Here is a 12127-nt window from a genome sequence, read left to right as displayed (position 1 = left end):
ACACAACAGGTACTTCTGCTCTCTTAGATTACTTTTTGAGGAGCCTGGGCTGACAAACAGATCACCTCCTCACCTCCTGGAAGCCAGGAACCCAACGGGACATCTGCTGAGGTTTGACACGTGTGATAAATGCACTTCATACGAGCAAGCGACCGATGTTTCTTTCTGCTTAGCCAATGCCTCTGCAATTTTTCAACTGATAGTCAATCATCACTGGAGTGTAAATAGTTTGCTGTGTGGATTGGCTAAGCTACCTATTAATCAACCAGATTAAAAAGATGATGGCAAATCTCCAATAATTATGCAGCGTAATTAAAAGGCTGGGAAGCCTGATTTAGGGCTTATTAGCCCTCTAAGTCCTTCATTAGCCATATTAGTTTCCTGCATCAGATTCCAAGGGGAAAATATTAACGTTGTGCTGTGAGTCACAAATATTTGACCACTACTTTTCAATATGACATTTACTCCTGAATTTTTTGACCTTGGGGATTTCAGTGTACAAGACCAAACCTGCAGTCTTTAAGTGGAAAACAAAACAAAACAAAACAAAACAAACAAACAAAAAAACATACTTTACATACGGGAAATATCCTTTTTTATAGGTCAGGATAAAAACAAGATCAATGATGAATAACCTGTTTTACCCTAATGGATGTTCCTCTGTACCTCCATTCTTCTGTCTTTCAAATGGGTAAAGAGTATTGATCTGGCTTAATAAAATATTTTGATGTTCATTCTTTTTCATCTCATGCGTTCAAATTTATATTTTTTGATATATGAACTGCAACGTAGGAAAAAGAAGAGTGGGCAAGTCAGTGATTCCCCCCTCAAAAAGGCGACCAAACCCCAAGTCAGATATCATTAAATAACCTTGCAATCTCTTTGTCCCTCTTTAACTAGAGTCAGATGATCTCTTCCAATTTGCCACTAACGCTTAAGATGATGGAGACAAATGTAGATGACAAGGGCAGAGTTCGCAGAAGCTGTCCTGCAAATCAATCTGCTTTCCTACGTGCAAGTTCTCCGAAACAAAAGATAATTCTCCCCAAACTTAAACGCTAAACAGACTGTTCCAATGCACCGAGGTCAGGACAATTATGAAGATGTAGAAATGGCACCAGGAATCTCTAGAGATCTCAGGTTGCTCTCGCAGAGTCTGTAGGCAGGGAGAGCTCCCCTGCCATCAGACCCTCCAACAGATCACCCAGCCTGGTCTGGTTTCTGCTCAGCAGCCCGGGACCGTCCCCTCCCACCAAATACGAGGCAGAGCTGTAAATCGTAGGACACAAATGCCAAACCACAGAAGCTATTATTGCACAAACAGCATCTGGCACCTTTTGACGGGCTGCAGCAGCAGATGCCAGCGCACAAATGCCAGGACTTCTCAAGTGGCTCACCCAGTGTGATACCAACTGGCTACCTTCCCGCTCCGCTCCCAGCTGCCAATGATTCTTCTCTGCAACCTCCTCACCTTTGAGCAAGAATTGACATACAGCCCTGCAAAGCTCAGGAAGATGTGCCATTTTTTTTTCTTCCGTAAAAATAGAGTTCTGCTGGGTTAGTGGTTTCTGTGCTGTAGATCAACAGCTCCCAGTGTCACCTTCTCGTTTTCTCTGCTGTCTCCCACGTCGCACTGGGATCCCAATCCTTCAGCCATCACCGAAGCACAACCAGACACCCGACAAATCCCCCCCCAGGAACTTCTCATGCTGTAATTTCAGGTACCCATCCCCAGACCACAGTCATGTTTCTTAAGCACGTGTTGTAGATCATAATAATTCATAAGATCATTAGCAATGTAGATCATGACAATACATGAGTTCCCACCGAGACAGAGGCACACCAGGCTCTACAGTCGACTTAGTTTCTCAAGTTAAAAACCCCATTGCTCTGCAACTCTGCTCCTTTCATCTTTTTTTTAGGCTGCAGGTTGTCTTGGACAGGTATTGGCATAGTCCCTATTAGCATGGTTCTGCTCTTCAGTTTTTAATGAACTTCACTGTTATAATCTCTGTGTTTGTTGAGAAAAACCTCATTTAGACGATCGGATGGAGGAGCTGCTGGTCAGCCAAGGACAGTCACCCAAATGCACTGCTGCTACCCACATCAGGGCAGGATCCACGCCACCCACAACTGCCACACTCCGTTATCAAACAACTGTCTCTCCTCCAACACATCTGTAAAACGAGAAGCTCCTCCTGCCCTCCTCTTTAATGGAGCTTTCCAAGCCCGATGAATTATTATTTTGGCTGGGCCAGCAATGAGCTAATCAGAGCTGCTTGTTTCTAAAAGCCTCTAAAGCAAAATCCAGATTGCTGCTTGTCTCCGTCTCTCCGTGGTGCTGAGGCACCGCTCTTCCTAGGACGATGCTTTTCTACAAAACAACATCCCTGCTGTAAAACGTGAAGGGATCTGTTAATTAAGTCAGATTGCCAGTGGCTCCTGGTGGGGAGGCAGCTGCACTGCATGTTCCAGTGTTTTAAAAGCATCCTGGTGTTCAAGAACATTGTCATTATTTTCTGTATGGCATCCTCCCGAACACCATTAGACACACTGAAACAGCGCGTTTGCTCGTCTATCACGTTGCAGGTGATTGGATCTCACTGGAAGGCGATGGCTGCACATCGCATCGACTTTGCACGCTTCCTTCGTCTCTGCTCTTCCAAGCGGGCAGCGAGGGTGCTGGTTTTAAAGGGCTTACAACCTAAATACATAAAAAACTTAGATAACAGCCAAATCCAATCAACAGAGAGTCAGGGTGAGAAGTACAAGGTAACTACATACAATTATTTTCAGTGTTTCAGGCAGGCACAGCCAGCCAGCTGCTCTGTCATCGCTTGCACGTAGACTCAGTACAGCTTCATCCCCGTTACTGAAGCATGAAAAGGTCAAACCCCCAAAAGGCCACGGAGCCACCAGTTCCAGCTGTAGGAGAACCGTTGTCATTGTGGAAAATAGCCATAGATTGTCTGAAGGGAAACATTTTACAACTCTGACCAGGTTTAGTGTGCTGTGGAGAAAGTCAGGAATTGCAACACGTCAGCTCCAAGCAGCAAACTGCCTCTGGGCCAAGCCTGAAGGGCTCTAATTTTGCTTTGCATCCTGTAGCCAAGCAGCTTTATAAGTATTCTGCATCTAGAGCATCCTAGCACATCACCTGGACTTATTCAAAGAGAGTGTGCAGGCATCGTGGCCTGAGGAGCTCTGCTAATGACCTTGCTTCTTTACAGGAGCTGGGCTGCTGTGGAGGCACTGCTGGTAGCCAGGTAGCTTGGAGTGAGCCTGGACAACCCCTGCAAGGCACGCTGACAGCTTGGGGTGCACATCTGAGCTGTTTCCTGAGCAACCCAAAGTGGTGCAACAACAGGACAAAGGCTTCTTCACCCACCTCGGGATTGCAGATGGAAGAGCACCGAGAGCTGGCCAGAGAGAGCAGAAGGAAGGAGGGGGACTTTTGGATCAAGGGCACTTCTCAGTGAGGACGAAAGCTTTTATGGAGAAATGAGGAGACTGGGAAAGGTTAACATGGTGGTTGGGAAGGGTTGATGACTTAGCACAGCTTAAGAGGTGACAAGGTAAGTGGGACCAAGCTGTGGAGACCTGTTAAGACACAGACACGCAGCTCTCTTCGCAGGGCACCCACAGTCCAAAGCAGCAGCTTGATTGTTCTGTTCTGACTGCTTTATGTCAGTAATGGCAAAACACGTCTGCTCAGCTGCTGAAAAGACAAAAACCAGGTTCACTTAATGTCTCCATAATCATAGAGATAAAAACAGATCTCTTACAGCACCTCATTAGGATCCGTTGCTTTCAGTTTGTCTGATGAAACTGACACCAGGGCACAGGCAATTCCAGTTTTATCTTAGTGAAATTGCTGCAAATTTAAAATTATGTGTATGTATGATGGGAATAAATGCTTCTTTCTCAACTTCTAGTCGGGAGGAAAAAACACACACGTGAGTTAAAAACAACACCAGCAGCTGCATCTTAATGAATCCTCATCTAACGAAGCCCCTTAAAGCTTTAAGCTGACGATCATCTGTGTAAACTGGAAAGCCCCAGCATGGTTTGGTTCTCACACAGCTGCATTTTCTCAGTCTTGGCAGCACAACTTTGGAGAACCTGCAATGTGCTGAAAGCCTCTGGAGCAGGAGCATCCTTTCGTACACTCGACACCTTCCTTTCTCTGGGAGCTAAAAGAGGAGCAGGTGGAGATGGCAGAGCTTCAGTGGTTCAAGTGACGAGATCCTGCCATATAAAAAATCCTTCATTTTTCTTCTGTTCCCAAAATATTAAGAGGGCAGAAAAGAGAGTTAAACGGCCCGTCTGGAACACCACCACCACGAGGGCAGAGACAACGGCAGTCTGAATCCTGTGACACATCAGGCAGGCAAAATAGCTGAAGGCAGCTTAATGTGATGCAATTAGCCCAGCGCTCCTCCTCTCCTGCCATTCACGAGGAGGGAAGGGCTTAATCAGCGTGGCGAGAGCAAACGAGAGACAGATCTGAAAGTTGCCTTCTCCAAGCACCAGACTATAGGGAACCCTCTAGCTGAGGGATGGATATCACTAAAAGATCCTATTTCTGCTGCTTTCAACTGGACCTAGTCCTAGGCAAAGCACCTGGGTTTTCAGTTCATAAAGCAGGGCCAGGAGATAACTGCTACTATTACAAATAATTGCCTGGAAAAAAAAAATGCATTAGGGTAAGAAAATACAGAGCACATAAAAGCTCTCGTTAACATTCTTTATACGTGCTTATCATGAATTTTATACAGGGTTAAATATATTTTCTGGTGACTAACACTGCAAGGCTGAGGATTAAAAAGGATAATGTACAATGTGATTTATGAAGTTTTAATGGAAAATCCCCATGGGTTGTGTATAAATCTTATTTATAGCTTTAAAAGTATGTAATATACTTATTGTATATTTTAAAAACTGTGGGAGTGCAGTCTCTGTCATAGTTAATCCATTAAAAAAAGCAACTCCTAGGGGGCTCCTAGGGATAAAGCATTTGATATTTTAGAGACTATCAGTGTGTTCAGTGTGAAATGTCCAATGTGATTTAGTTAGTGGGGGGAAAAGGGGAATAAAAGAACCCAAACCGTCTTGAAGGAAGGAACAAAATGGCTGTTTTAGAAGTTAAGCTTGATCCATTTGGATAAAGGGGACAAACATCGGGGTGAGAGGAAATTAAATCATTTGCTGTGGGCTCTGTCCTGATGTCTTTGCTAGCTAATCTCTGCCGGAGGCCTGAACTGAGGGCTCCATCTTTGTTTTTAGATTAGAAGAGCCACCGTGGGTCCCCTCGTCTTAGTTTGTGAAATGGTGCATGTTCTCCTGGATGAAGATAATCATATTAAGTTGAACCCACAGAATCCAGGGGCTGGAGCTGGGGAGGGAAGGGAAGGCATGGTGTTCTCTAGCTGTTTTCCTAAGCTGCTTTCTCTTATCCTTGTGAAAGTCATTTTTATTTTTTTTTTCCTAAAGGTTATGAAATCAATTTTACATCAATTCAGGATATTAGTCCATGTACTCTGCGCTTTAGCTTGACTTAAAAGGGGGAAAAGGAGAAAGCGAGTTGTCTCTAAAAAAGACTGTCATCAGTGTAGATAAGCTGATAAAAGGACTAACGAAAAATTTCTGTTTCAGACCACATTGGTTTGTTCTTTTCCATGGTGGATGTTCATCCTCTGGGCATTGGCCCAGAATACCCCCGTAGCTCCTAATGAAGAAGTAAGATTATCTTGCAAGATAAAACCAGGCTATATGAAATATCCTGTTATATATTGTGTGAGGTTGTTGGTTGGTTATCTTTAATAATGGGGTAAAATCCTAGGGTCTAGCCAGGGAAACTAAATCCCTAACCTCATCTAAATTGTGTACAGAGGTTGGAAAAAGGGTGCCTGAAAGTTAATTTTGCTTTCTTGTATTTCTTACAAGTTCTTCGAAGGATGTTGATATATGTGAATTCCTAGACTAGGCAATCAGAGCCAACGATTCATTTCCAATGTGCCAAAATGAGATAGCATGGTACTTTGGATGAGAATATTGCATGAAATAAGATTTTTTAATGATATTTCTGAGAAATGATCACTCTTCTCTCCAACCACGCTCCACTCAGATTTATTCCAGCTATGTCATGTTGCTCAACATTACTGCTGGGTGTCTTAATAAGAATGTGAGGAATTCAGACATATTTTGGGCTACCCACAAAATAAAAGGTAAGCATGTGCCAGACATGCTTACCTTTTGAAAGGTGCTCAATGTGATCATTCAGGTAATATATTGATGTTTCAAGTATTTTACTTCCAGGTCAACCTCTGGTTTTCTATTTTAAGAAGGCAACTTGAGGATATAAATCATGAGCACCCTGATGAAACTGGATGTTTGATGAGATCCGTAGTTTGCTCAGTTGCAATAAATTTGGCTTTCAACAGAGCACTGACACTGCACCAGGACCGGGACCCCTCTACACCAGGCCAAATAAACCCACGTGGAAAGAAACAGTCCTCACCTGAATTAACCTACAAGCTAAATCAGTAGAAAAAATAAAGGGAAATTTAACATCAGGAATTATGGAAGGAACACAAGTCTTGCCAGCCTTACAGTGCTGTGTCTTATTAATGCATCACATCTTTCTTTCCCAAGGCACAGCCATGATCTAAATCTGCCTTCTCCCTTCCAAGTTCACACATTCAGACAGAGATCATCTCTTATGCTCCCTGCAGTAAAAATAGGGATGATTCCAAAGTGGAGCACCCGTCTCCAGTAACTGAACTGGAAGCCTACAGACTTACGTATGTCCCCACCTTCCTCCTTGGGGGAATAATCAGGGCCTTGCAGAACGATGGAAGGGATTTTTGCAGAGGTACATCCTCTCTGAAGGAACTGTCTCCTTCTACAACCCCCCCTTTTTCCATGGTGTCTCCATCGCCATTGTTTTTAACCTTGATAAATTGGCGCACACGGTCTTGTTTCCTCTTCCTGCAGTAAATTACCTGCTTCAGTGCTGGTGCCACACACCAGATGCACTCAACATATGGCACACGGAGGACTGCCAGAGAGGCCCATTACGTCCTGATGTTCAGTTCATTTGAAAAGATGTCATGCAGCGTGAGCCCAGGCAGAATTGCCACTCCCTCTGAGCTGTGAGCACTGGAGAAGGGTTTCACATCACCGATACCTCAGGCGTCTAGCTTAGGTGAAACCAAGGATTTGAGCAAAGGACCTTAGCTCCTTCTGCAGGGGGAAGAGGGTGCTGCTGCTAAAGGAACAAGCCAGAGTACCTGAGATAAATCTGAAGTAGTCTAAATGGATCGTGCTCCCATTTCCTCAGCTCAAGGCACTTCTCAGCTCAAGAAGAAGGTTACATCCAGCCTTTTGGTACCAAAAGGGATGCGCTTGCATCACAGCAGAGAAACAGCAGGGAGAAATAGCACATGTCAACACGCAGCATTTCCTTCACCACCTATGAAAACACCTTGAAGGGATCCTTCACAAGATACAGAAACACAAAATAAAGCAAGTCGCTGTCAGAGGCTGTGCAGGTAGAGGAAAGGCTGAGCAGGGAATGCAGAAGCAATGTGCCCCTACAACAACTGTCAGCATTTTATCAACCTGGCCCAAAAGGTTCTCGAGGACTTCGAGAAGTGCTAACTTATTGGCAAGCCAAATCATCACCTATAAAATATTTACGCTTCTGACAGCCTTATAATCTGAAATTCAGAAAGAGAGATCTCCCCAGCATTTTTCAGAATGGGAAAGACAGCTGAGAAATTAAAGAAGGGTGATAAAGTTTTAGCAGATAATTGCAAAAAAGCAAGCTTGAAAACAGCCCGGCTAAAGATACATTACCCAGCAAAATGGTCTCTTGCTGTTATCAGAATAATCCTTAGGGGCATCTTCAGTCCTATAGAATTTAATAGGAATGAAGCCCAAGAGGATTTTGAAGCAAGTGCATTAGAAGTCTGTATTTGTTATAGAAAATGATAACCTTTCTATAGGGTTTTAGAAGCTCTCCAGCAGAATTATATAGCATAGCAAACATTTCCTATCACATTTTGTAGGATGATTTAAAGTCTTTTTTTTTAATGCCAGTGTTACAGATACTGAAAAGATCACTACTGTTTATCTTAGAGAGGAAGAAAATACCTAGTAGCAGAGGAAAAGAATGATGAAATAAACCCTAGAGAAAATAGGATGAAAATTTCCGTACACCCTTTTGTGAACTGTTAGGACAAAAATAGCTTTTCAACATCATATTCAGATATCATGAAAAACAGGAGTCAACTCATATCAGAAAAAGGAGTCAGCAGAAATCAAGAACATTTAGAGTTATGGGATTAGCCCTGGATTTGGGTTTCAGGGTCACAACGTAAATATTTTGTCATGAATTAATTTAACAAAATTGTTCAAGTAATGGCATCGGCAGCCTCTCCCCACAATCAGACATGAAATTAATAGGGAGAAATTGTTACCTAATGTTCAGTGAATAGCAGTGGCTGGCTCTCTCCAAATCTCATTTCTACAAAGCTACTTTACAGCAGAGTACAGCAGTCTCCAATTGGAGATAAACATCAGGCAAAGGCCTTTCTATTTTGCCAAAGGAACATAAAGGTGCCTTTTCAGAAAATGAGAAAGTGCCTGTACTTTCACTGCCAGCTCAGAGACTGGTGTACCTCAGCACCCATTACAAATCAAAGGCGTGACACTCTTTAACATCAGTTCAAGGTTTTGTCCTTAATATTTAAAAGGACAGTCTGCGATCCCAGGAAATTCTTGTAAATGTGAATGCTTCACGCACAAATATGCCGTGACATGCCTCAAATATAGCTGTACAGTGAGGGTTAAAAAACTGCCAGAGTCTAAAACACTTTCATGAATTCAAAAAACAACAAAAAAACAGACGTCAAAATCCTCCTTTCATACGACTATATTGCTAGTACATCATTAGCTCCTGGGGACTTATTTCTGATTTGTAGCAGAGAATGGGAGAAGTGAGACCTATTTATCTCCCTGCTGGAAAGTCTCTCCTACATTAAAGAAATCTTCTTAGCCCTTTGCTTTTCTATTGAGTTTTCAAAAGCAGAAAATCTAGAAAAGCGTTATACTCATAACTATTTTTTTGCCTTTAGTATTCAGTCTCTCACAAGGCTGCCAATGCAGAAATTATATTAAAAGCAGCAGCAAATTGGGTTAGAGGATTAAGGAACAGCAAAGCTTTTAGAGGTGTGTTGTGCATCTGATTTTCCCCTGCTTTTCACCTCAGGTGGAGATTGCAGGTACTCGTGCAAAGCGAGCACACAACCTTGGAAAAGCAGCAGAGAGGCAAGTCTGCAGTCTGTAGTTAATATTACTCCACCATCAATAGGAAAAATGTTATGCAGGGGGAAAAAAACAACATCAGTTCCCTCCTAGTAGAAAGACCCAGGAAGGCTGAAGAGGTAAAGAGCTTGATCAAACTCTATAAAGTCTGGGATCTGCTTCATAATAATGAGTTCCCACTTTCCTGTAGCACCAACTGCACCTAAGGAAAAGTGGAACCCCAAACAAGCATCTCTCCCTACGTACAGTTATCTGCAGTCTGTACGTCTCAGGCCAGCCTCACCCTTGCATTTTGTCTTCAACCCAGAGCAGATGCTAAACTTTGAGACGAGTCAAAGGGCAGGACTTTGTGTCTGTCTGTACACGCACACGTGGTATTGCATTTACAAACCGTACCGAAAACCTTGAAAGTCAAAACAAATCCAGAAATAAATTCAGACTACTTAGTTCTGAATTAGGTGGCTAAGCAGAAGTTCAATATAATTTGACGTTGGCCAAACTAGGTCAACTGGTTCGGTTAAACTGGGTCAACCTAAATTTACACTTGTGAGTGTCCCACATAAACCCATTGACTAGGTTAGCTATCAAAGAGGCGACTTGCTACTAGCAGGTTTATAGCAGGATGCAGCTTTAAAAGCCCCCATGAGCTCGGCTGTTCGTGGGTAGATACTGAAATATGAAGGACAGTTTTCTTTAGATGCAAGTTTGTGAGATATATTCAGCTGAAGCTCAATCCCCGTGGCTCGAGAGTCCTGATTCATTTCACTTTATTTTTCTTCCTCTCTGGTGGTAATTTGTAAGTCCAATAGAGCTCTTCCTACTGCAAGATAGGGAAAAAAATCGGGAGGAAGCTGGTACAATAATCTAGCAGGAATGCTGGTAACATTTCAGTGGAGAGACAGCAGCAGAGGGCTGGATACTCACCAAAATGAAGCACGGAGCGGTACTCGGCTGGGCAGAACCAAATGCACTCACACCACCTAAGAATCAAACCTGAGCGTGGCATTTAGAGGTTAAAATCAAAATGAATCATTCAGAAACTGGTCCCTTACCAGCTGATTGTGCCAGCTGTCTACTTCCTCTAGCTGTGATTAATTCCTTGTCATTGCCCAACATGTGCACTGAGAAGCTGGTAACGAGGAGTTCTTATTAATAGCAGGTGTACAGCTGGGTCATGTCTGCAGCACACAAGCATTCCTTACCATGAGCAAGGTCTAACCTAGTCAGGAAAGGGAGCTTTCAGCTGAGAAAGGAAACAGATACAGAAGGACCAGCAAATCAGCTGTCCCCCAGCTATTTAGCTAACCGGGCACAGGCTGCAAGCTGCAAGTTTGAAGGAACTTCTTTAGCTTGAAGACACCCACTGGTGCAGAAGGATTGGGACAGAAATGTGTATTGCTTGTGCATTTAGGTAGCAGGATGATATTCATCGGCTCTTGAGAAAAATGCATCCTAATAGTTGGTACCAGATGTCCTCCAATCTGCACACACAACCCCTACTGCCATTTCGTTTTGGAAGGGGTGCAGAACTAGCCGTCTGAGCGCGCGCGATCATTAAGAGATCTGATGGCATTTAACAGCCCCAGAACCCTTGCCAAGATCCAATTTGCTTTATCACCTCCTGCCTAACCAGAGTCTCTTCGTGTAAAATCAGCGTATAGTTTTTGACAGGAGGCCAAGTAAAACCCGAACTGCAAACTTTTGCTAACTCTGGACCGTTCTCAGAAAAATAAAATGAGCCGATAGCGGGGAAATCCCAGTCTCCAGCAGCATATTACAATAATATATGGAGACAAGGCAGACAACTAAGGAAGAGCTATTTCTCTCTAAAAATATACTCATGAAGGCTACAAAATCCATGGTAGACACCAGAAGTGGAGCCAGATGTTCAGAACCTGCTGCCTTAACAACAAAACTCCTCACCTGCAATTAGTGTTGTAAACACAAGCAAATTCAGTTCACCTAAGGTCAGTCCGGGCTGCCCTGATCTTAGGGACAACCCAAGCAGGATGGCACACTTGTGCAAGCTTCTCCCACTGCTGGGGTCCTCCTGTAAGGAATTTCCTGACCGCTGACCTAGTTCAGGAGCCTGCTCTGATGCAAGCCCTCAAATAAGGAGCTGGGCTTCACCCCGTAAAGCCGCCGTGCAGCACGGATCCTCCTGTTAGCGCTGAGCATCATCCCCAGGCAAGCACGGCGTAGCTGAGTCAGCACAGTGTGGCAACCAGCCTAATTACCCATGTTAAGAAGATAATTATCCCAGGCAAAGCACCATAATGATGCTGCTTCTGGGACTCGAGCTAATATCTCCGCGCAGGCACAGCGGTTTGCTGGGATGGGTAAAGCCATTTCGGGTCGGGCCACGCAAGTGCTCTCCATGCCCTGCTGAGAAGGGAGGAGAAGGTGAGGGATGGCACTTCCACTCCTCAATGCCCTCACCAGGATGTTTGTAAGATTTATGGGCTGGGAAGGGAGACAAAGCTCGAGCAACTTCTTCAGCTCCTGGATTTCAAATGGGACTCTGAGCGGCTGGTAGGCTGGGTTTGCTTTCATGGCCAGGTCCCAGGTGAAACTAAGTAGAAGAGCAGCTTTAAAAAAGAAAACAGCAACAGCGCACCCCTTTATCCGCGTGTTCGTTAATGGTCCAGAACCTGCTGAGAGACCTGTGGTCATGTGTCTGCATCCACTGCCTTCTGCTTTATGCTTTTTCCTCTCTCATTATGATGTGCATTCTTCCGAAATCTCAGCTGACGGCTTTTAAAAAAGTTTTTTTTAAGCAGATCTCACGGCAACAATC

The 12127-nt window shown here is 43.9% G+C and overlaps 1 protein-coding gene across 1 annotated transcript in view; it reads right to left on the bottom strand.

The window, feature by feature from the left end:
• LOC311424346 (uncharacterized protein) overlaps window positions 1–12127 on the bottom strand; it is a 187773-nt gene that overhangs the window by 65994 nt on the left and 109652 nt on the right. Inside the window, exon 10 of the mRNA XM_084499418.1 lies at window positions 1335–3715. The gene's annotated coding sequence lies outside the window, so the exon portion shown is untranslated. The remainder of the gene's footprint in view (window positions 1–1334; window positions 3716–12127) is intronic.

The sequence above is a fragment of the Aythya ferina genome (assembly GCF_964211825.1).
Source record: "Aythya ferina genome assembly, chromosome: 27".
In the NCBI taxonomy this organism is placed as follows: Eukaryota; Metazoa; Chordata; class Aves; order Anseriformes; family Anatidae; genus Aythya; species Aythya ferina.
Note: the sequence above shows the minus strand (reverse complement) of the source record. Positions and strands in the feature narration are given on the sequence as shown.